Here is a 26,226-nt window from a genome sequence, read left to right as displayed (position 1 = left end):
TCTATGAGATCCATTGCACCGAATTCGACAACTTGTAAATGGCCCCGCGAATGAGAAAGCATTATGAATAATGGACACATTCCAAATAGTCAAATGCCCACTCTAATCACAATCCATTCGTAGTACAAACCAAGCATATCTTATGCCAATCATGGGATTTTAGCCCTGATAATTGGTTGTCTTTAGAAAATGAGGACGTGAGAGAATGCATCATACCTGTCGGAGTGCGGATAGACTTGATTACTTGCTTCAGAATGCACTCTTCTTTAGTGGACAAAACCCAAGGAGCGCGAGGAAGCTGCACGCGACCATCAGCACTCGACTGCGGCCAAAGTACCTCCATCTTACCTACCTCCTTCAAATCCATTCGTGCCTCTATAGTATCTCTCTTTCCTGTGATGTGGTCCCATAACAAGTTGCCCACATTCTTGAAAATATGCATGGGATCCAACAAGTGGTTGACCTGTAAGTGGGTTCAATATGGAAACTCGTAGAAAACTGAGAACTGCCGCATTCCATTTAGATCTGATTCCCATGGACCATTTTCAGCTCGTACCAGCTTACACGTTTATACGTGTTGGAGCTCGTCCAAGGAAACCTTCCCTGAGTTCATGATCCTCCAGTAAGAAAGCAAGGTGTCCTTGATATACCATCTTCTTCATGGTTCGTGACCTTCGGGAGTCTAATTGTGGCCCGCACAATGGACATGCATGATAAGCTGAGGTAGCCATACCTGTTCCAACACCAGGACCTAGTGAATACTTGATTGAATGAGATAAAATATAAATATTACCAGCGAGAACAAAGGCCTGCTCACCTGAGCACTCTCCCAATCCCAGAAAGTCATGCATCATCCACATGAGAATGGCTCGAATATTGGCTGATCGCCGACCATCGCACCTACTCATATCTTGCACAGTGACCCCCTCCTCCCACAAAATCTTAAGCTCATCGACTAATGGACAAAGATACACGTCCATATTTTTTACTTTGTAGAGGCCTGGGACAAGCAAGCTAAGGATGAGATGTTCTTTCTTCGTATACAACCATGGAGGGATGTTGTAGTTGACAAGGACTATAGGCCACACACTATAAGAAGTTGAGTGCAAACCGAATGGGTTCACGCCATCCATTGCGAGACCGAGCTGAAGATTCCTTGGCTCTCACGCAAAGCCTAGGAAGGTAAAGTCAATTTGGCTCCATGTGCGTGAATCCGCTGATATTCGTTGAACTCCATCCGTGGACCTATTATGTGCATGCCACGTTGTCAAGCTCGCCATGCCGGACGTACGAAACATGTGGTTTATGCACGGGATGAGCAAAAAGTGTCTGAGAACTTTTTGAGGGATTGTTTGCCCTTGCAAGTCCTGTAAATACCTGTGAGCACCACACTTTGGACATGTCTCCATAGTCTCGTATTCTCCTCGAAACAGACAACAATCGTTGATACATGCATGGATGTTATTGTAGTCCATGCCAAGCTTCCGTAAAACATATCGTGCATCATCACGAGACTCGTGCATGGTATTTGCAGGTGGTAATATATGATATTTCAATAACCTGGAAAAAATCATAAAACACCTTGAAAAAGCACAAATGTTTGTAATAATAGTGTCGAAAAAAAAAATCAATGAAGCGTATGTACAAGGTACCTGAACAACTCGGTCACACTCGTATTGCTCCACCCGTATTTTGCTTGCATACTTAAGAGTGCAAGCAGTGCCTTCAGCCGAGATACTCGGCACCCATCATATAATGGTATGGATGCTTTCTCTCTAAGCGGATCAGAAGTCTCGACATCCATGGGAATCAATGCATCGATCATTGCCTCCATCTCAAGCTCCAAGATTGTAGGTAGGTCTGGAAGGTTGCCTATCTCCTCTGGCATTGACGGTATAGATTGGCCTTGCGAGTGGTGGATTGGCTCTTGCACTCCATCCATCACATGCCCACGAACTCTTCTAATTGGCTGCAAAGGGTGCACTCCCCCTTGGGACATCACCTCCTTGGATAGAAAATTTGCCAGCAAGACCCAATCTTATTGTATATGGTATTCAATTAGCTTGCGAGTACAATGCATGATTGATATTAACTTCAAATTACCATTTGCTGAAAATCCGTAATCGCCTGCTCAATGATCTCAGATTGAAACTTGCCAAATCGTCATACGTGCTTTATAGACAATCGGTGTTTTCATCTAATTGCCAACTTGCATTGAGAGCAAGGACATGGGACACATTGATTAAGATACGCCTCGCAATCTTGAACAACATGACCTTCTTCGTTTTCCATCTTGTCTACGTTACAACAAACAATTTAATGACTTGTAATACAATTTGGGAAAATGAGGCTCAAATGGATAGCTTTATGGAGATGTATGTCAAGTTGCAAGTTGAGCATAAGCTCTTGCTTGAGAGGTTTTAGCCTCTGCAAGAGGTTGAGAAGCAAAATTTGAAAAACATTGAGGTTGATATTGATGTATCCATGGTGTTGAAATCTAAACTTCAAGATATAAGAAATGCTTTACTGATTGATGTAAAAAATGCATGGGACAAAGTAGTTGAGAGATTTTTTGATGTTATATCTCGGCCATATACCATGCTCAAGGATTTGTTTGTCCCGGTAGATAATTATTCATTATTGTAGAAAAAAAAGGCATTGGTTCATAAGGTTCATGAGTTGGAGACTAAAAGTTTGGGCTTGACTAAAAGATTGGATAATGCCTTAGATGCTAAAAGGAAAAGTGATGAATATGTTACTTCATCATTGCAACAAAAAGATTGGTGACAAGGATGCTATGATTAATAAAGTTCTTCACGAGGTGAATATAGAGTTGAAGGGGATGGAACACGATTCTTCTTTGGGATTTAGTGGTGATGATCAGTCAATTATTGAGGTGTCTTCTTGTATGGCCATTATACCTTATATACCTAGCTACGGTCTCTAGGTTATGTACTTTGAGTATCTTATCCACGCTCTACTAGGATTACTTATACAACTGCACTAGAGGGCTTTGAGCATAAGTAATCCTAGTCAACAAAATACAACATTGTCAACAAATCCTAGTTGTATAAGTAATCCTAGGTGCCATTGATGAATATCACTTTCCACTTTGTTTCATCATAGTTCTTTCTTAGTCTCATTTTGTTGATACCTAGGATTACTTATTCATCATAGTCTCTTTCTTAGTCTATTGAGGCCATAAAATAAACTAAAGAAAATAATCATCAATTAAAGAGAAATACAATAGAAAACATTCATACTCATCCCTCAAATGTTACATATATATCATAATATGCATTAATCATGCATGTGTGTGTGTGTGTGTGTGTGTGTGTGTGTGTGTGTGTGTGTGTGTGTGTGTGCGTGCGTGTGCCTGTGTGTGTGCGTGCGTGTGCCTGTGTGTGTGCGTGTGCGTGTGCATGTGCATGTGTGTGTGTGTGTGTGAAGTAATATCATGAAGTAGCGATATGTGTCAGCGTACATCCTAGTTATGGGATATCAAGATGTCAAGTAAATTCTACATACTTATGTACACTTACCCATATATTCATATATTCTTTCTAGCACAACATCAACATTGATGGTATAGAAAATTTCTGAGTATTATTGAGGATCTCTTAGTCTAATAATAAACCAATCTCAACAAAAAGCATCTTCGTAATGTGGTCTTTTTGTCCTAGGTCCATGTATAAAAATTAATGCCATCTATGAAATTTATCAACTTTTATTGTAATGATTGGAAGACATCAAATGCAATAATGTAATACAAGGTTACCATGTCAAAGACAATATCAAATAGTAAAAATGTTTGTGCCTGTGTGGGGGTGTGTGTATGTGTACCATAGTTATAAAATTTGTTCCAATCAATTATACTCATAGTCATAACCTTTGAAGAAAATATCCTATGCTCAATTTAAGGGATTCTTCTTCTATGGAAACATTTATGGGTTCATTTTGATGAAGTACCATAATGACCATTAGCTAGGGGATCACTTTCTTTTAGTCCTTCCGTTGACTAGTTGGCATGATTACTAATTTGTTATGCCTATTGTGGGAGCTTTCGCATTGTGGGAGCTTTCGCTCAACCGCCAAGACCCACGGACCGCTTATTCTTTCAAGCGTTTCAAGCGAGCTCTAATGGCTATCTCTCACCTAGCCGACGCGCCGTCGATCCTACAAGTGTAGTGAGCTTACCTTGATGCTCGATCAAGTACCTTCCTCTCTCTTGCACTCCGGTAGCTCCACGATCCTAGATGCTAGCGCAAGCATCCTCAAGCCTCCTCCATCTCCAAGCTCCATCCTTCATAGCCGCGCGCGCAAGAGAAGAGAATGGAAGAGAAGAGAAGAAGAGGAGAGGAGATGGTGAAGAGCTTCACCCTCTTGATCCCTCACCCTCACACACACTCACTCCCTCACACTCTCACACTCCCTCTCTCAAGAGCACACACAAGCAAGAAGGAGAGAAGGAGAGAAGAAGAAGAGGACTCCTTTTGCCACACACTAAAGAATGAGCTTCTCATTCATTTTTCAACTTTATATACAAAACCCTAAATCCCTTTCGAACGGTCATCCCCTTTTCCTTTTTTACATGGACGGCCGTAGCCTAGGCCCTCTTTCCCATTTCCCACCATTCTAATTTACCTTATTCCCACTAATGCATACACTTTGCACAGGAGCGAGCCTGGCACTCTTTTACACAGATTTGGGAGCGCTCCCATATTTTAATGGTGCGCCTTTTCCTCTTTTATTGCCGTGGCCCAACACCGAAGCCTCTTGAGAGTCGTGTCCGAATATTTGACTTTTTCAGGGATTGGCTGCCAGTCAAGGCGCCTTTTTTGCTCTTTTTCCTTCTTCCCAGTTTTCGCTCCTCTGTGCTGCGGTAACATGGTCGGAAACATGGTAACATTACCCCCCTCCTAGCCAAGTGCTAGTCCCATGGCACTGCGGTGGGACAAGGGGGCATGTTAGGTCGGCTGGTAGGCGGAACAGGTAGGTGGGTGGTTAGGGATGATGACCCGGAGCGAGTGTGGCATATGGTAAGCTCCATGGAGACACTCAGCATCTGTCACACGGTTGTAGCCGGTCGTCTTATGAGTAGGAGAAGCGCTTGAAGCAATGCGATGATGGTGTGAGGGAATTTATTCTGGTAAAAACCCCTTGAACTCAGTTTGGCTTGAACCCCGTGGCTTTGATTGAAGATTTGTGCCTTGGATCTGAAGGTCCTTGGGCCGGTGGAATCAATAAGCTATATGTGGATCTTAAGGCGTAGGGCATGGATCGTTGGATGATACATGTCCAAGATCTATGCCAATGGCAGACTCACCTTGAGCTGGTTCGATCATAGTGGCCATCAGCACTAGGTGGTTGGCTAGAGGCCAGCACGCTTTGGGTCCTTAAGGGGTGCCAGGGGTGACGGTCTTCCACGTGTAGCCAGCCCCTAAGAGTCGATATAACCTGCAAGAAAAGTTATGCCCTCCCTAAGGGGTGTGCTGCTTGTCGTGTAGAGTGTTGTGCTCGTGGCAGTGGAATTGGGAGATGGGTCTAACCTTGGGCAGGTTCTCGGTAACGTCCCACACTTGAGGACCCAGCTTGTTCTTCGTTGGTGGTGCGGTGCGAGCCTTAGGGTGACAGGTTTAAAAGTCCTGCCCTTGATGTGCCCTAGGCGTGAAGTGGGGGAGGGGGCTAGGAAGATCCCTAGGTGTTTTTTTTTTTTTTTGGGAGATGAGACATAGGCCCAAGTATCTTAGTCGGAATGAGGAGGAGAAGGTGGGCGGAGAGACTTACTCAAAAATTGGTGACTCTGTATGTAATTCTTTAGATTCATGCGGATATGTAGGGAGGTAGTGGAGAGGAAGGGGTGGTTGCATCTAGTGAACTGGCTGTCATTCATGTCCTCTAGGAGGGCTAGGCAAAAAGAAGGGAGGAGGGTAGCCCTCATCATGAGACGAGCCATGGCACAATTATCTATAGCATTAGGGTCAAAGAATAGGGGAGGCGGGCCACGCTTTTGTGGAGTCGAGTCCTGCTTAAGGAGTAGCCTAAGTAGCCCAAGATAGCTACAGGTGGTTATGAAGGCGGGGTCAGGACATGAGGAAAAGTCCGCAAGGAAGCGCATCATAGATTTATCTAGGCTTTCTGCGGTAAAAAGAAGGGCGTTGTCGAAGGATGTTACAGTGGAATCTACGCCTACCCTTTGAGGGTACGCCATATAAGTAGGGCCGTTTTGCTCGAATGGCAGGGTATTACAAAAAGCCATCCAGGCGAGCATGCTTATGTCGCATACTCGTCTCCTCCACAGGGGTTGGTCCCTATAGTTTTGTACAGTGTAGGGGATCTCAAAAACTTTATCGTGCCAGAAGTCAGCCGCTTCGGTGCCCTAAGAGGTTGGGGTCTTTTCCCGCTCTTCTAGCCATATTTTCCCCAGCCGGCCCACCAACCGTGATCACCTTGTCCATCACTTTGAGGGGCAGGACCCTCCGCAGACTGTTGGGTAGGAGGAAACTGAAGGAGAATGGCTCCTTTGCTAGTTCTTGCACCTCCCACACTACCAGTTCTACATGGAATCCCGCCGGGAGATCATCTGGGCACCGAGGGAGAGGCGCGGATGGTAGCATGGCTGGTTTGGCTCTCAGCTTCTATCTGGCCTCCTCCACCAGCTTTTTTCGCCTTTCTTTAGAGATGGCTTTTCTTTCTGCAGCAGTTGGGTCTGCTTCTGGTGGATCTTGGGCCTGTGGCGAGGGGGGTTGCGGGACCACATCTTCCCTGAAGCGATTCACATCGATTTTCAGCTTGGCTTCTTCCCCCTGCCGTTCTGCGTGTACTGCTTCTTCCTCGAACTCGAGGGCATCTATTTCCTCGGGGGTTAGGCCGGCTCTCGTCAGATATTTCCCCTGTTCCTCCAGACTCAGCCTCACTGCCGCCGACAGTGGTAGCATTTGTAGTCCAATGTGTAGAGCTCTTCTCACCATGCCAAGCTTCCTCTGTACTGCTTCCAGCGACTATCCTTGTACTGTGTGGGTGGCGCCCAAGATAGTGTAGAGGAAGATCTTCTGTTGAGTGCTGAAGGCCACTTGGGTTGCCTCTGCCTTACTCTCCGCAATGATTTTCTCTTTTTCTGTTAAAGCAAGGCGACGCGCCAGTGTCTTTACCCTTCTCTCGTTATGCGTGGCCCACTCCTCTGCCCTCTTGTTCATCACTTCCAAGCCTTCCCCTTGTCTCAAGGTCAACATCATGATTTTCTGTCCATAATCCTCTAGTTCCCTGACGAGCCTCTCTTGTTCTTGTCGTTCAGAGGTCAATTGATCTGTTAGGCGCTTGAGCTCCTCCTCCTGCTTCTCCATGCCTTGTTGCCTTTCTTCGTCCCTAGCACTTAGCTCCTCCCTGAGTGCATCCACCTTAGTAGCTTTTGTAGCAAGCTCCTGGTACTGCCCTATGAGAAGCTTGTGCCCTCTTTGCATGTTTACTAACTCTTGCGTCTCATTCTCGAGTAACTACCTCCAATGTTCCTCCCTCTCATCCCTAGCCTTCAGTTCCTGTTTCAGCTCTGCAATTTCGCGCTGCTGTAAGGCTACCATTCTTGTCTTGTCCAACTGGAAGGCGGCCATGGTTTCCTTCTCGGCTGCCAACTCAGCCATGGCTGTTTTGCGTTCCTCCTTCGCTCTCTCCAACTAGGAGAGAAGCTCGACGACGTATTCATTGTAATTAGCTGGTGGCATCATCGTTGCGTGAATAGGCAAGGTGGAGGCTTCGACTTTTTGCTTTTTGGGTTCATGCCTGGACTCTGCATCTGCGACTGGCCTTTTCTATCCTGTGGCCGTAGTTTCCGTGCTCCACCCCTGGCCCATTTCTTTGTTGATAAAATACTGCATCCACGCCACAAAATTCGACACATCTGCACTGGTGGGGATGCTGGGGGTGATAGTGGTGAGTTCCGCGGGAGGTACTAGGAGGGTAGGGATCGGATGAAGCGGGGCCTTGCCTTTGCCTTCGGAGACTAGGGGTGGCACGAATTCTGGCACCTATGTGTTGGATCCAGGCCCCTCCTCTCTGCATGGGCTTAGGTTCCTTAGTTCGTTTGCTCGGCACTGCTGTTCGATGGATCGTCGTGTGGCCTCTGCCAAGTCCTCCTCCTCTTTCCTTCGCAGCTCTCCTCTTCTTCCTCCGCTTTCCTCTTCCAAAAGTGTTAACAAGCTATTATAGGTGTTGTTGATGATGGTAGATGCTATAGAAACCTCCTTCTCTCAAATAACCCCATAGGCCAAAGGGCTCCCTCAATTATGAAACACAATATTGAGAAAATCTTTCTTAGCTAGGAGTGAGGGCTTTGATCTTTAATAAGAGACTGCTAGTGATATGACCCACTATTTCCCTTTGAACTTGCATGATGAAACCCCACTATCCTCTATAGTACAGGAAAAACCACTGCAAAATTTTGTATTCATTTCACCTTCGATTCAACCTACCCATCTCTCATTTTTCCTCTTCCATTTTTTCATATGGCTAGAAGATGAGAAGCCTTCACAAATTGGATTGTGCAAGAAGAGGAGAAAATTTCCACCATTGATCTTACACATCATATTATTCATGATCATTTAGGAGGTATTCATTAGCATCATTTGGAATGCTCATCAAACATCTTCTTATGAATAATCAGGATCTTGCTTTCTTGCTTTGTAGCTAGCATGATTTGAGGGCGTCCACCAAACTCGATTGGCATGCTCTTCTTGCTATAGTGGTGGCTCTCTCTCTCTTTCATTTTGAAATATGATTTGTCATTGTCCACCCATACAATAGTCCATCTCTTGCAGATCATGTCATCCTTGTAGATCACTGCATCAAAAGAACCTCCTCCTCCCTTACTTCTATAGGTATATTTATTTGGTGGCTTCGATTGTGCCCACTTTGAAACATAAAACACAACCATTTATTGATTAGTCAAGGAAACATTTTCTATCTTTCCTCTTCAATCTTGTAGACGATCAAACCTCTGCAAGAAAGAACAACCATTGCAATTATATGAGGTGTCTATTATCTCATGGTACAAACTGGTCTACAACAGCTTCTAGTCAGACTCTCCTTATAATCATCATAATGGCCCTAATGGGACATAGTAGGCTCTAGCTCGAGGCTTGAATCTACTCCTATTTGACTTTATGGACACCTTCTCCACCACTTTGATCTTATCATAGACATCTTCCTTATATGCAAACAAAAATTTGAAATTTTTGGTCTATATGAAAGTGTTTTAACACTTAGAGAACCAAATACATAAACTTTGGAGAAGATTCCTTCCATGATTGCATGCTACACCTACTATTTAAAATACAAGTAATGTTATTGTTATTGGCCTTCATAGAGAACATGAATTTCCATGAGATCTTTGTTATACTGGTAAACAGTCAATTTAGACTTGTTCTACCACTCAAAAAAGTTGTAGAGATATAACATTAGTTGCAATAAACCTTGGATTTTCTCTTTTCTTTTAATCTAGAAAATCTCTTGTAGCACAATTTTGATGTTTTTCTGCTACCATTGCCATTGATTACTCTCTATTCTACAAAAAGTATGACATGGATAGATATTGAAAAGTTACCACAGGTATACATTTTACTCAAGCCAACAAACTGATAGAAACATCAATTATCTTGGCCTCTATTCCTTCATTCCTACTAGTAGAATGCTCTTTAAGTCTTCATGTTATGTTTCCTCAATGTCACCAGCACCTTGACATCATGGAACCCTTTTTAATTTTATTATAATAACCTATTTTCCCATACATTCCAAATAGGACATATCTTTAAGTGGTAGCAACCCTCTATGTTTCTTGATAACAAGTTTGATGGTTGGAGATTTGTACCCTGCTCTAATCTTTATCATATTTCTGGAGCTAGACCCTACCACAACTATAGTATTGAACACAAACCACAAAAAACAAACCTTCAAATTCTATGAATGGGTTGAGGCCATGATCTACATGGAAAGATAGAGATAGGAACATGATTTTTCAATATGGTGCTAACTTGTGTTAACCCTCAGATAAACAAGGTGGAGAATTCAGAAAATCTAAAGCAGAAGACAAGGCCAAAGAAAAAGTGAAACAGAAGACAAAGGCGTGCCAAGAAAAATATGGAAACACTAGAAGTGCAGAAAAGTCATAAATCAAGGAGAGAGACGCACAAGAAAAAGCACACGTCAATACTTTTGTAAAAGAGTGCAAGGCACACCATGATTTATTTTAAGAGTTCCGAGCTCTCACATGTGCAAATTATAAAGGTATATGGGTGGTAGGAAGGAAGCTAAGAAGATAGAAGGACAATGGGAAAAAGAGCCTAGGTCACGGTCAATCATGTAAAAAAAGGAGATAAGGGGATGACCACCCAAAAAGGATTTAGGGTTTTGTATATAAAGTTGAAAAGTGAATGAGGAGCTTATTCTTGTGTGTGGCCAAAAGTAGCTCTCCTCTTCTTCTTCTTCTTCTTCTTCTTCTTCTTCTTCTTTCTTGCTTGAGCTTGTGCTTTGAGAGAGGGAGTGTGAGAGTGTGTGAGGCTGAGGGACTGTGGTGGAGAAGCTCTCCATATTCTCCTCTCTTCTTCTCTTATCTTGCTCACAGCACTGGAGCTTGGAGCATGGAGCTTGAGAATCGAGCTCTCTTGAAGCTTTCACTTGGATTGTGGAGCTACCAAAGTTCTTGGGAGGGGAGGAAACTTGATCGGGCATGGAGGTAAGCTCATTACACTCATAGAGAGAGATAGCATGTTGGCTATGTGTGAGATAGCCATTAGTGCCAGCTTGAAACACTTGAAGGAATAAGAGGTTTGTGAGTCTTTGGCGATTGAGCTAGAGCTCACCTCTACATTTTGGTTCCATTGTTGGGACCAATGGATTAAAGCCTTGAGTGCTTGCGCACTCCAAATCAAGCCATTGAAGTAGGGATTTCCTCAAACCAGTGCTTGAGGTAGATAGGTAGGAAGCGAGGGAGTTTGAAAATGTATTCGATCTCCTTAGAAATTAAGTTTTTGGTTTTTTGGATTTGGAAAAGTAGGTTGAAGTAGTGTACGTGTTTTCTTATGATTTCTATGCATTAGGATAGGAAAAAACAAAGGAAAAAAAAAACAAAACAAGCATTGGGATTTCCATTGTCATAACAGGGCAAGAGGATTTTATTTATATGCCGATTTGGATTTTGGAGTTTATTTGGTATTCTAGGTATATGGAACTCTTTCTCTCTATCCATAGCTTTGATCTGGAGGTGCGTGCGGTATATCATGACCTAAATCATGTGATTCAAGTGATTTATTGTTACGTCAACCAAAAGCGCACCACATTTAGCTTGCCGATTTTGGGTCGAGTCCACCAGAATCAGCTCTCGGCCCTCTTGTGTTGGGCCATTCCTCCCACCACCATTCGGACCCTTAGGACTCAGTCCCCGACCGAATCAACTATTCGGCCCATCTTACTTGGACACTTGAAAATTGAACCCTTGGCCCTATCGACTCCACCCAACCCCACTCGGACAAGCTGGACATTCGAACTGGCCGAATTCACCATTCGGACCAACTTTGCATTTGGCCCACTTGACTCTTGTTGTTTGGTCTAAACCCATTCAAATGAACCACTCGGCCCTCGGCCCATGGTTGATTTGGCCCACTACCGTTCGGCCATTCGGCCCTCGAACAACTATATTCAGACTAGCCAAATTTGACATTCGAACGAGTGGCATTCAGCCCTTTCTCTTTCGGCCCTCGGCCATTCAGACGGGCCAAATTGGATATTCAACCCCTCCAATTTGGACCTTCAGCTAGAGCTGAATTTGTATTTTTTCAATTTTTGAGCATGTAACCCCTGAAATCGACCTAGAGAACATATAGATCCTAAAGCACATCATAGATCTATCACTGGGTTAAAAACTTGGCTACGAATGGTCCTTCAAATTGCGCATGGTATTTAGCATAAACCCACAGAGGGGGGCTTTGCCCCCTCTGCACCTCCCCCAAGTAGGCTGGAGAGAAAACACACATTGTGATAGGTCCTCCAAATTAGATCCTAGTGTAATAATGGCTCTACACAAGCATAGATTCTCACTTGCAAAACAACAACCAAAAGGCCATACTCAAACAAAGACAACAAAAAGAGACCCTAGAATTTGAAAGGACCAATCTAACCAACAAGGGCAAACAGATGCACCTTGAATGGCACTGCATAGATGACCTAAGACATTAGCAGAGAATCCACATCTTGTTGTGCAGTTGGGGACTCAAAGGCATGTATCAAAAAGGCTTGAATTTATAAGACAAGACTTGGAAGATGAGGACACATTACCACCTACTTATCTTAGGGTCAAACTCACCACAAAAAGTGAGCATAGAGTCAATGCTTTCATCAATAAAGAAGCATATTTTAATATCTTGACCTATGAAGCATGGACTCGAATAGGCCAACTAGATCTCACACCGACTAATGCAACTCTTAGTCCTTATGGGGGATACCCACAAGCTAAATTATAGGGAAGTGTAAAATTCTTGTAACTATTGAAATTGAAAGCTTGCCTATCATATTCCATGTTTCTCCAAATAGTGCTAATTGTGGAAAGGAAACCCTCCTATGAAGACAGGTCCTAAGAGAGGCTAGACTTGAAACAAGAAGGTTAGGAGACAATGCCAAGGATAGGCTTTGGACTTACAAATATCATGGAAGACCATAAAAGAAGCCCAAGCCTTATATACGAAGGTATCGATGGAGAGCCAGCACAACACTGCAATGGATATCCAAAGCGTTGTTACGTGCTCAAGGGTGTAGGTAACCGATGGATTTGTGTACCAAAACCCCCTACTAAACCACCACTATTAATAGCTAAAGGCAAGATCGTATCAAAAGTGAAGAAGCACATGAGGAAAGCTAAACGAAAATCCAAGTCTTGAGGAAAGAAACCAAACATGACTATTTGAAATATAGATCCTTAGCCTAGCGTGCTTAACAAGGGGACGTTAGATGTAATTGTCAAGTGTGCAGAAAGACCACTAGTGCCCAAGGAGACTTTGACTTTCCAAGAGGATAATGAGTACCATAGGAATAATGTTGCTTATGATAAGGTTGATTGCTCAACAAAGTAAATGGCAGAATCATCTAATAGCCACAAGTAAATCTTCAAGCCATTGCCAAGTCCACCAAGGAGTCCCAAATCTCATACACCCTCTTTCCCTAAACGGACACAGGAAGCAGAGCATCAATCGTCAAATGCAGCTACTCAATCCCAATCTCTATCTCCATCCGAGCTTCCAAATGTCCAAGATGCGAGACATGACACCACCCTTAGTTCTCAGCCCAAGGATATGCCTATGCAATCCATTATGACTAGCTCAATTGATGCTCGATATGCACAAGTGAATGCGCAAAAGGCAACAAAAGACACGACCACTTCTAATCTTCTTAAGGACTTAACACAGCACTCTACCAACAATAGTAGCGAGTCCATTAAACTAGCCACTACCACTTCCAATCAGGAATCACTACTATCAATATAATCGGATGAGCGGATAAACAGACGGCTAGCTGAAGAGATAGACTCTCCAAAATGAGAGGCAGTTATATCTTCACAACCTAGCGAGGTTGTTCAACAGGTTGCGGCTATGCCCATGAGGACACACCAAAGAAAGAGAATGTTGAGGCCCAACCAAGCATATCATCGGCTGGCCTAGTTCAAGGTCTTGATTTTTTAAAGGATACATCTCAATTTCCCAAGAAAAAGAGGAGAAAACAACAAAAGCAAGGGCATTTTCAAGGGGCTATAGGTGCCAAGAAGATTGAGACCAAGAGTACTGAAGAGCTAAGGAATAAAGCATCGAGTCCACACACAAATGAACCCATTACCTTCTCTCTTAATATCGGTGAGACCTTAGACATATCTGTGTGTTCAGATAAGTCAAAGCAACCATTACCATCAATGGTTTCTTGCAACACTCAATCTAGTGACAACAGAACTTGCATTGACCAATCAAGACTGGATGCAACACTGCATTGACCAATCTTGCTCATCTAGGCTTGAGCCCCCAGCTATGCTAAAGCCTAGGGAAACTCCCAGAACCTTGCATGAGATAACAACTGAGTAAGCCCTCATTGAACATGGGAGTGCCACAGAGTGCTTTACCTAGTTGGATGCTAAACTCAAATTACTCACATATGCCTACGTCCTCGCAGACATGGGCACATTCCCTAGGGAGCAACTTGAGGAATACTTGTCATATCCACTATCCTAGAAAGAGCAAGAATATCTTAACGAACACTATGACAAGCTCCTACATGAATGCATGCAACTCATCTCTGATGAGAAAGCCGAGAAACTACACTTAAGTGTGACATTCAACGAAGCGCTTTGCCAACCAAATCTCTTAGAGATAGAGTAGCTAAAGTGTCAATCAGAGGGTTGAAGTCAATTTGAAAAACATTGGTTTGAAAACCACACTACAATGGCTGAACTTGGAGCCTAGATTATGACAATCTGAGAGGAGTGACTAGCCCAATGGCAGTCTTAGAGAGACCCGCGACCTATGTGGCCCCAACTTCCTTTTGAGTACAGACTACCATTCGGGGTAGAGATCAAATCATAGTCATTGGCTACTCTTTCTTTCTTTGCCAAACTTTGCATCTAAGTAGGAGCCATGCTCTCAATAATAAGAAACATTTCTTCATCAACTGGGATTCAATTTTCCAAAAGCTTTGTCCCTTGTCCATGCACAACTCACTCTAGTTGCTACCTCAATTGTTATGATATTTCACATGTTACAAAGAGGAACCTAAAAGGGTAGGGCAAGATTAAAGTGGCAAGCTCCCGTTTCATGGCAAAAGAGCAAGCAAAGTACATCTTGATGGTAGAAACCAATATTTTATCCAATTCATGTTTAAGCTTACCCTAAACCTAGAGGACGTCATCATGGAGGAGCTAGCTATATAACAATTTGTGGACCAGTGCAGTTTGCAGCAACAAAAGTATGTAGAGAAGGTCAGCAGCCAGGCAACAAGTGCGTAGAATTTACGAGGAGCTTTGATGTCGAAAGAAACTATGGTATGGTAAGAGTAAGAAGAGGAGAAGAAGCTTGCCAAGTAGAGGCGGAGTTGAGCCCTGCGATGGTGGAGAAGGCCCTGGGTTTAGCTAACAGGACTGAGAAACACCCAAGGAGGGATGTGTATAACGTGCTGGGGGTGAGCCATCACCAATCTAAGAAGAAGAGGAAGCCAAAGTCCACAAGGAATAGCGGGACAACATGGAGAGAGTTACTAATTTAAAAAAGAAAGAACGACCAACCATCTCAATAGCAAGAGAGCAAGCAGACAATACGTGAGCAACAAGGCTAAAAAATTATCAAGTCAAGTGGAAAGAAAGATCGCACTCTCAAAATCCCCATAAGAAGAACTCGATCCACCTCCAAAGAAAAGAGAGAGCTGCAAAGGGTGCAAGAGAAATAGAAGAGATTAGAAAAAGTGTGAAAGCAAATGCTAGAAGAGGAGAAAGAACAACTAAGGAAAAATGGAGAAGGAGATTACTCTAATGAAGATGGAATCAAAGATTTACCCTACAAGCTGGCACATCGCTGCAACATGGACTCCATACCATGACACCTAAGCCTAACATTGGCTTAGGAGTAGAGGAGCAATGTGCTCTTCTAATCTCAACTTGCTAAACCTCACAAAAACTCTCCTTGCTAGGGGCTTGGGGAGCCAAAAAAACAAATGCAGCCATCTCAAGAGGAGCCAGTGGATCTGGTCCACGAAGAAGGGCGTGACTCTACATTAGATCAATGAAAGAAAGAATCAGTGTAGGAAACCAAGCCCCCTCTCTAGCCACAATAAGTACAATCAGAAGAGAAAAATGCTCCATGCCAAGCCATGCATTCCTCGGTAAATCTCTTAGGCCCCCTCGAAATATAACTACTGTAGAGCATCAGGATGATGTCTAGGGATACCCCCTCCTAATGCATCTTAAGAAAAAAAAGAGAGAGAAAGAAAAATAAAAATAAAAATAAAAGAGTAAACAAACAAACACCCACACAAAGAAAAAGGAAAGAAACACTAAGCTTTTCCATGTATATTAGAGTGCCACAAATAATGCACCTAGGGGTCCTTGGGTTAGGCATATTTGGTGGCCTTGGTCAGCCATGGCTTTGTGCCTAACCCCCTTGGGCCTTCCTATCCCCCCATTTCACACTTAGGACACATCAAGGGCAAGACACACTTAGGTTTTTTGTGCTCCCCTATGGTTAGATGTGTTTCCCTAAGTGACACCCATAACACCTCCCATGTACACAAACTAGGTCCTTAAGTGTGGGACAACACCACAAGCTTCCCTGAGGTTCGACCCAGCTCCTACTTTCACTAGCATGGACACCATGCAACAATGCATAGTGAGATAGATGCACCACCAAGTAGTGTAATTCATTTTTCTTTTTTCAGGTATACTCAACAATGGTGATCAACCACCGACATTGAAGGCCAAAGAGTTATTAGTCTTGCTAAAGACTATGTTCAACAAAACAAGTCTAAACATATTGCAGTGCATTATCATTATGCTCGATATGAAGTAAAGAAAGGAACGATCATGATTGAACATTGTCCAAGTGATCATATGATTGCAAATATATTCACCAAAGCACTCAATGAAGCACGCTTCACTCTGCTACACTCAGAACTTCGAGTTGTCCCAACTTCAATATTTGGGAATTAATCTACTATGACATTGTAGTGCCATTATACACACTACAAAAGAAAGGCCCTATAGACGCGCATTGTACACGCAAAATAGCGGGCACGTTTATCAGCGTGTCTATTGGCGCTAGTATATAAAATGCGTCTATGTACCCGCGTTTTTCAATGAACTTATAGATGCGAAAATAAATGCACATATTTTTCATTTCTCATAAAGTCCCTAAATATGACCAAACATCTTAACAACTACTATTTTTTTGAATACATTACCAACTTTACTTCTTTTTGAGTATTACAAATACATCCAATCATTCAAAGCTAATTATATATGTTACAATGAATGATCAATCTCATCTTCAATGAGATCGGCCCTTGCTAAACTATCTACCTCTAGGTCTATGTTACCAATAGGCAATGAAACAAATAAGTCTATCCCACTGTCAGATGTACTCCTATGCTCAATTTCTTCATCATTATCTGCAACCATATTGTTATTCTCTTCCGCACTTCCTTGAACATCCTCGCGGGCATCATCTTGCACTGCATCATGTATATCATTGATCGTGGCATCATCATGTGCATCATCATTGATTGTTGGATTGTCATCAACTATCTCTATGTTGGTAGCATTGTCATATATTGGTTTTGAACGATTAGATATGGGAATGATGTGCCACCATCGGTTATTGTTTACTATTGGGTGATACACAACCTGCATTTAAAAAACAAAAAGTAAGCAACTTAGATATTTATTGTATTTTGAGAATGTATCAAGAAGTAATATATATGAAAATAAATAGCTTCTAATATACCTGCTCGCATTGTTGAGGTAGTATGAATGTGTCATTCTTGCCTTGGTGAAATTTTGTAGAGTTAATCACTACAAAACCACTTGGATGACATCTAATTGTGCAATGCTCACCCGTTGTAAATACTTTAAACCACTTTACATCTAGTACATATATAAAAAATTACCTAAAGTCAAGCTTCAAAATATCTTGGATCAAGCCACAATAACCTTACATGGTGCCATTGGTATCCTAGAAGTTTGCAAGGATACCACAATCCTGGGATTGTGGTATCCTGGAAGTTTAGAAGGATACTACAATCCTGGGTAGTTCTCTTATCATCTATACGTTGAGTTCGAAAATGTTTGCCTTCACACCAAATAGCATTGAACAATGTGCACTAGTAGTAGATTGTTGAGATCATATTAATGATTTAGTTAAAGATGAAACATGTGAAATTATTATATCATATATAACTAAAGATAATTTAATTATAAGTATGTCTCACCTTTGATAAGCAACCTCGTGCGCATTCCTACTCCTCTTGCAATATATCCATCGCCTCAACTTATTCATGCACTCCACACATTCACCTCTTTACACATAGAATCCTTGACTTAGCCCACACTCAAATCCATTCACAGTCCTAACCTAAAATCCCATTGATACACATACTTGCACAAACCACACATATATCTACCCTCACATATTAAATCAGTAGAAATACCCCCATCTTTAACACACATAATGTAGCACATACACACACAATCACACACTATACACATAAAACACTCCACAGTGTCTTAGGATCACTTGTCTTGAGTTGGTTCATCCTACATTAACTCATCTAAAGATTACTCGTTTCGGTTTACTTGTCTTGTGTTTATTATTCATCATAGTTTCACTCATCTTGGGATCACTCGTCTTAAGTTTACTTGTCTTGAATTCACTCATACTCATACACTAGTAGTCGCACACTAAGACTAGCACCTTAGCAATCACACGCACTTTTACTTGCACACTAGAGATCAATGGCACGTAAATCATTCACATAAGGTCATTCACACCTCAATCGGTGAGAATAAGTAGGGAATCACATAAGACCTTTCCTATGTAGGAAATATTTCCTACATAGGAAAATACAAAATTTTCTATGTAGGGAATAATTCCTATATAGGAAATTAGGAAATATTTCATATATAGGAAAAATTTTCTAGAGGTGATTCCCTAGGTACTCTCACTAGGAAATCTCTCATTTTTTCTATTTTTTACATTCCGTACTTATATGTACTTTCAACTAGGGAATTCCGTGGAAATTCTCTTTTTTCCTTATCATTTTATCTACTTTGCCCTTCCTCTTAGACATGCTAATATCAAACAAGAAATTGCACAATAAATTTGTAACTAGAAAATTATATAGAGAATGTCATCATTTCTAAGTAAGGATCAATAACATACATCTAATTATCAAAATAGATTAAACAAATTAAGACATCAACATCTACTTCTAACAACCAAAAGAAAAATGAAAATAATTTTAAAGAAGCATAGAACTAAAAACTAATTAAGCAACATGTGTGTCTTGATTGTTTTATCCCTTAAATCTCCAATATGTTGCAAAGTAATAAATGTTTGTCTACCCTCTTCTCTAAATTTCAACATGGGTGGCCGATAGATATCATCATATGATGGTATGCGTATCACTCCTATTGATACTCAAGTGATCAAATATCATTAGTTAGTATAACCATTTCAAAAAATGACTCATTATCAACATAAGAAAGCTGGTAATACCTGATTCTTGGCTTGAAGAAGTGTTAAGGCAAGCAATCTCAATGTCTTCCTTTCTTGCATTGTCTCTTGTGTTATCCTTAGTAACTTGTTTACCTATATATACATAGAGTTAACCAAAGCTCACGATAATACAAGGTTATGAAAAAATTCAATAACACAAAAGAAAGTAATTAAATATTTTGTATCAATTTGGGTCACCAAATTTGTACAAGTTTTTTATCCTTAAAGTTGGTACCTGCATCTTAACTTGAAGAAACATTATTGCAAGTAACCTCCTAATCTCCCTTTCTTACATTACCTCTTTTCCCATCTTTTGTTGTTCTTTAATCTATATTTATATATATACACACAATTACTCAAAGTTTAAAAATATGAATAACTATGAACATTTTAAATTAAACAAAGAGAGTAATTAAAGCTAGTTAATCTCAAAATGAATCACCTAATAAAGCAAGATGTAAAATATGTACAAATTTTAATTTTCAAAGTTTAGTAGAAATAAAGGCATATACCTGTATCGTGATTTGAAGAGACATTAGGGCCAATGACCTCCTTAGCTTTCATTGTTCCATTATCTCTTGTACCATCATTTGTGATTTTGTTACCTTTATGTACACATAATAAACCAAAGTTTAGAAACATGTAAAACATCAAAACACGCATTTGTAAAACATCAAAATATCAAAACATGCATACCTTTTTTGCCCTGTTCTTTACACCATCTGATAGTAAATTGAGCAAGTGAAAACAAGGAATTCATTGTTCATACTTTTATGGCCTCACCAACTTCTCCTTCTGGTTTGAAGCATCTTACAGACCTCCTGTTGAACACTGCGTGAGGGAGACGAGGAACTGAGGAAGAGAGATGAGAAGAGAGACACGAGACACTGAAAGTGGAACCCCAGAAGTGCATCAAGTGAGCACACATTAGCTGCAACATCAGCTCCTTAGCTAGAATAGATAAAACATCAAGTAGAATAAACATAAGCTTGAACAGACGAATCAACTGAAAATAGACAAACAACAACTGGAAACAATGAAACATCAGCTAGAACAACTCAACAGCTGGAATAATAATGAAACATCAGCTGAAACATTTCAACAGCTGGAATAAGAATGAAATGAAATATCATCCCATCAGCTCGAAACATTTCTTATAAACAAAGCATGGAATAATTTCAACGCATTAGCTGTAATATAGATGAAATTATATGAAACGTAGCATGAAGAGCCAAAAATTAGCTGGAAGAAAGAAACATTTAGAATAATCAAATGATGAACAAAATACCAACAATCATCAGCAAGAGCTCATCAGTTTTCTTACTGCTATTTAGAGCCCAAGCAAACATCTCAGCAATCTGCTTCTGGGACTCTAGGAACATCTTTGTACGCCTGGCCTCCAGATCATCACGAAATCGCTCAGACTCTCTCTACATATGCAGTTTCATCTCTTCTAATCTGAGAAAGCGCTCCCCCAAAGTACGGATCACGGAGACCAATCTGAGAAAGCGCTCCCCCAAAGTGCTGTCAACTGGGGGCTGTTGATGCCGCAAGCTGGACTTTGAAGAAGTCCTATGGTTGAGGAATTTGTCCATCTTGAAAGCCTTCGCGGCCTCATAGTCTATACTGCGGCTGCGCTTCTTGTGGAGAGCTGTGTAAGAAGTATCATGGTCATCCAGAGACCGGTTGCGATACTAGCATTATCACTTATGGGACCATATGCATCTATGGCTAGACAGGTGGCAATGGTACAAAGCATTCCAAGAGCTGCAACTGTGATCCCGTACATGGCTACTAGGGTATGGCTGACATAGATGGCAACAACAATAGCAAATATTGGAACAATTACAGACTTGTAGCCAAGTGCCAAACCAAAGATGACATTGGTAGCAGCTCCTGTCTTGCAAGAATCAGCAACATCCTGGACTGGTCTGTATGTATTGTTGGTGAAATACTCTGTAACATAGCCAATTACCAACCCTGCCCAAAGCCCTACTCCAACGCAAAAAAATAGTTTCCAGTTTTGAACCATCTTTGCACCACCATTAGGATCATATATGTAAAACATGGATGGTAGTGCCAGCCAACAAACAAAAGCTGCACCGAATGTCATTAAGATGGTGGATATCAGCAAACTGTCTCTTCAGTGTAGATTCAATATCCCTTAGATTTGAGATCTCAAACACATCAGTTGCGAACAAGGTTGTGATGAGGCACACCACAATGCCCATAGAGCTAATGAGTAGAGGGAAGCACATAGCAGTGAAGTCATGATTTGTGCCAGATGATGACATGGAAGCCACAACAAGAGCTGCGCAAGAAGCTTCAGCAAAGGAGCCAAACAAATCTGAACCCATTCTAGCAATATCTCCCACATTATAACCCACATTGTCAGCAATGATCGCTGGATTTCGCAGATCGTCCTCTGAGATATTCCTTTCTACTTTTCCAACAAGATTTGCTCCAACATCTGCAGTTTTGGTATAGATTCCACCTCCAACCCTTTCAAATAGAGCCACAGATGAGCATCCAAGCCCATAGCCAGTGATGGCCTCAAAAAGGCCCTCCCAATTATCCTTATAATAAAGCTGGAACAGTTTTATAGTGATGTATAAAACTATGAGGCCATTAGCAGCAAGTAAGAAACCCATCACCGAACCTGATTGGAAGGCAATTTTGAATACTTTGCCTATCCCTTTTCTGGCTTCCAAAGTTGTGCGAGCATTCGCATATGTTGCGGTCATCGTGCCCAAAAATCCCGACACTATGGACGTCAAAGCTCCCAATATAAATGCAACTGTAGTGAAAATTGCTGTAAAGAGAGCTGAGGCACATTCCTGCTTTGGATCGTATTTGCAAGGCTGGGGCCTAGTACTGAACCCCTTCACAGATCCCAAGAACAAGAAAATGATAGCAGCAAATATGCCCATGAAATAAACCAAATATTTGTACTCTGTTAGCAAAAATGATGTGGCTCCTATGGTTATGGCTTGTTGAATTTCAGTGCATTTCCTAATAGCTATTGCATCTGATTTCTCATCCAATCTATCATCCTCATCACAGTTTGATGATCCATTGACGATGTTGTGACTGTGGGTGTCGTTGTTGTGGAGGAAGGTGTAGCCATTGTTGGCAGGCCTGGACTTGTGCTCGAAGGCCAAGAGACCGGTTGCGATAGCGATCTGGTGGTGGTTGGACAGAATCATCTGCATCTTCGTTAGTTAACAAGTTAGTTATACCATCTGCACCCGCTGTCGTACTGCTGCGCATCCGAGGTGTGGAATCCACAAAAAAGTTTGTATGTGTGACATTTGTTACTTTGTGCATACTTAGTCATTGTGTTTGCATTTTGTTTTGTGTGGGTTGGGAGAACTCGAATTTATAAGAACAAGGAGCACGTAGAGTTGATTGCCAAACTTTCATTATACTGTTTCCTTGGAGTTTGTATATGTAACTCCTTATATGAATCGTGTGAAATGTTACGGCTTCTGTTGAAGAAGAAGCAGGTGGTTGACAAATCGGAGCGCAAGCTGCTGTAAAAGCAGGCACAGCAAACAGCTACTGGGTTTTGTGAAGTCCTCCTTGGACATAGTTGTGGCTGTTGGCCTTCTTCAGTTGGCTCCCAAGAAAGTCACCCCATGAGTGACTGAAGCATTTGGTGTAGTCTCATCTTTGATATCATGCTTTCAGTTACTGCTTTCCTCATCATTGAACTCCAAGACAAAGTAAAAAAAACTACTCACAAAGGAGGCGCTTCAAGCTTTGGAACCGTTTTGTAACTGTGCCCTAGATGTGGATGATTATCACCCTGTCAAGCTTATTTTTCCTTTTGTACTATATGGCTTTTCAGATCCTGTATAAAGTTTACTGTTCATATTCAACAAAGCAGTCTGAAGTACCAAAATCTGTTTAGATGTGGGTATGAACTGCGATAAGCAGCTGTATCTCTTAGATTTCAGTACCGTGTATGCCTAATGCTGTAAGACTAGCTTGCTAGTGAGTTTAGCTTCACCGTGTAAATACAACAGTTCTGGCTACCAATGTAATCTTGGCACTACTGCCGTATTATGGACTGTTTAGAAGGCTTACATGAAAGGAAAGACAAAATATTTTGTGTCGTTGTTTCTGACGCAAGATCAAAAGAAAAAAAGCTGCGTGTTGTATAAAAAAAGAAGAGTAGACCAAAAAAACGGGGCAGAAAGAAAAAGCTCCGAAAATTACAAGCTGTAAGGCTTTAGTGGTAAAGAGAGAACAGCTCTTACATACATTGATGCTGGTAGACAATGGTTCAGGGCTAGTAAGGGTGCACCAGAGCAGATACTTGATCTAGCTCATAACAAAGTAGAGATTGAAGGGAGAGTACATGCAGCGATTGACAAATTCGCTGAGCGGGGCTTGCGATCACTTGCTGTTGCCTTACAAGAAGTGCCTGAAAGGAATAAAGATAGTCCTGGTGGCCCGTGGCGATTTTGTGGTCTATTACCCCTTTTTGATCCTCCACGACATGACAGTACTGAGACCATTCAGCGAGCTTTGGACTTAAGTGTCAATGTGAAGATGATAACAGGTGATCAGTTGGCCATAGCAAAAGAGACATGGAGAAAGGGCATAAAAAACAGAGAACCAAGATGCTATTCATATTGCCATAGTAAATATGCTGCCAGATCCAAAAGAGGCTGAGCAAACATCAGAGAAGTGCATTTCCTACCTTTCAATCCAATGGACAGGAGAAGCAGCTCTGCCAGCTCTATTGGCCTCTACTGGGCCAAAGATGGACATAGTTCTTGAACAGGATGGTCAAAGGACTGGATTTCTTGTAGAGTCTGTTGATCAGTATGCAGATGCAATGATCAGAGTGTTGCGAATGTCAGAAGAAGAACGGTTACAAATTGCTGCATCTGCAAGGCAATGGACATCTTACACTTATCTGGAATAAGTATGGGTGGGATCAGGTGTCAAACATAATATTTGTTGACCAGCCAATTGGGACTGGTTTTAGTTACAGCAGTGATATTCGAGACATTCGGCATGATGAGAATGGCGTCAGTGAAGATATGTACAGTTTTTTGCAGGCCTTCTATGAAGCACATCCTAAGCTTTTAGGAAATGAGTTCTATGTTACCGGAGAATCATATGCTGGACACTACGTTCCTGTTGTTACTAGTCGCATTCACATGGGCAACAAAGCAAAAGAGGGTTTACCAATCAACTTGAAGGGATTTGCTATTGGCAATGGCCTCAGAGATCTAGAGATACAGTACAAAGCATATGCAGATTGTGCTTTTGAGATGGGCTTTATTGGTGATAAGGATCACACCAGATTGAGCAAGCTGCATCCTGCATGTGACATGTCAATAAAGCTCTGTGGGACAAGTGGTATAGTCACATGCGTAGCTTCATATTTGGTCTGCAATTCGATATTCAACTCTATCATGTCCATTATTGGGAGTATAAATGATGTTCTATATGTACTTTGAATCACATGGCAAAAAGGCTGAAGATCCAGTGGAGCTGTGGATGTCCTGGCAGGCCATTTGAAGAAGCTTTAGTGATCACAGAGCAGATTACAAATGCACTTCCTCAAGTATCTGCCGCATGAGCAAATGTCTCTGCTGCATGAGCAAACATCATCAAGTATCAATATTGTTATATCAAGAAACGGAAACCAGAATTCTTCTTTCAACTCACAGAGAAGTTTATAAAATGGACAATACAGAATGCCTTAACAGCAGACAGCTCAAAAACAAGTAGCAAAGAGGGAAACCTGGATTCACACTTGTAAAAATGTCATACCACCGCTCATCTGTAATAAAAGACGTTGCCGTTTCCACTGCACCCAAATAAACACTAGGTCCAACATTTGGAGGCAGTGGATGGAACATCTTCTGGTTGGGGTAGTCCAAATCAACAACAACATGTCGATTTGTCAGAAACCCAACCTGACGAGTCCCTGTCCTACTCTGTACTATGGCTCCAAGTGTACCAAATGTCTCCTGATCTGCAACCTGTGAAATTCACCAGAGAGAGAAACGTATCAGAATTGTCAAACTAGTAATGATGCAACAATTATTTACATATATTGCAACTAAAAATCAGCCAATCTTCACCTCTACAGTGTAAAAAAACACCATCAGTTGTTTAATTGATATATGATGAAGCATGTACACACTCTCAGCATTTCTCAAAGTTTATGGAAAGGAGGGGAAAAATGTGCAGAAAACATCTAATGACACCAAAAACACAGAAACACATGAGATGGTCATTTCTATTTTCTATACACAAATATGGACATCATCATGCTGCAATTGAGTATATCGGCAAACAAAATGATGATAGATTCGAGAGTGATGCCCCTCGAATATCAATGTAGACATATCAATCTACCACTAAACTGTACACTATCATAATGCATCAAATGCCCTCATTTCATATGCTACTTTAGACAGGTCTTCTGCCTTTTGGCCGAGATGCATGCTATAAACAGGTCTTCTTTGGCCGAGATGCATGCTGTAGACAGGTCTTCTGCCTTTTACCAAGAGCAAAATACAAAACACTAATCAATTAGAAAGGACATATAGGAAGACAGAAGGAAATCCCTTGCTACCTTACAGCATGTCTTGCTTCCTGAGAAGCTAGCTGAACAGCGATGTCAGGGCATACACAACAGTCCGACTTGTAGCATGAGCCTGAAGAAGGTCATCATTATTCTCCATAGTTAGTGAGAAAGCTTCTTCCCTTGAGATGTCTGGAGGCAGAGCAACTGCTCAGAAACTGCTGATGTCAGAATATATTTCAAGCTTGCAGGGAATGGGGTTGTCATTCAAGCTCTTTTGGGTGTGATTGTGATCTTTTGAATGAGGTTCCATGGGCTGTATTGAGCATGAGTGTATGTTCTTAAACAATGAATAAGAAGAGAAGTAAATGCCAGAAGATCACTTTGGGTTGT

The 26,226-nt window shown here is 41.6% G+C and overlaps 1 pseudogene; it reads right to left on the bottom strand.

The window, feature by feature from the left end:
- Positions 1-20,883: 20,883 nt before the first annotated feature.
- Positions 20,884-22,492, bottom strand: LOC148011702 (pyrophosphate-energized vacuolar membrane proton pump 1 pseudogene; annotated as a pseudogene).
- Positions 22,493-26,226: the final 3,734 nt, after the last annotated feature.

The sequence above is a fragment of the Lygodium microphyllum genome, chromosome 28 (assembly GCF_053477565.2).
Source record: "Lygodium microphyllum isolate KBCC chromosome 28, Lygodium_microphyllum_v1.1.10, whole genome shotgun sequence".
Classification (NCBI taxonomy): Eukaryota; Viridiplantae; Streptophyta; class Polypodiopsida; order Schizaeales; family Lygodiaceae; genus Lygodium; species Lygodium microphyllum.
The sequence above is the reverse complement of the archived record's forward strand: the minus strand, read 5'-3'. Positions and strand labels throughout refer to the sequence as shown.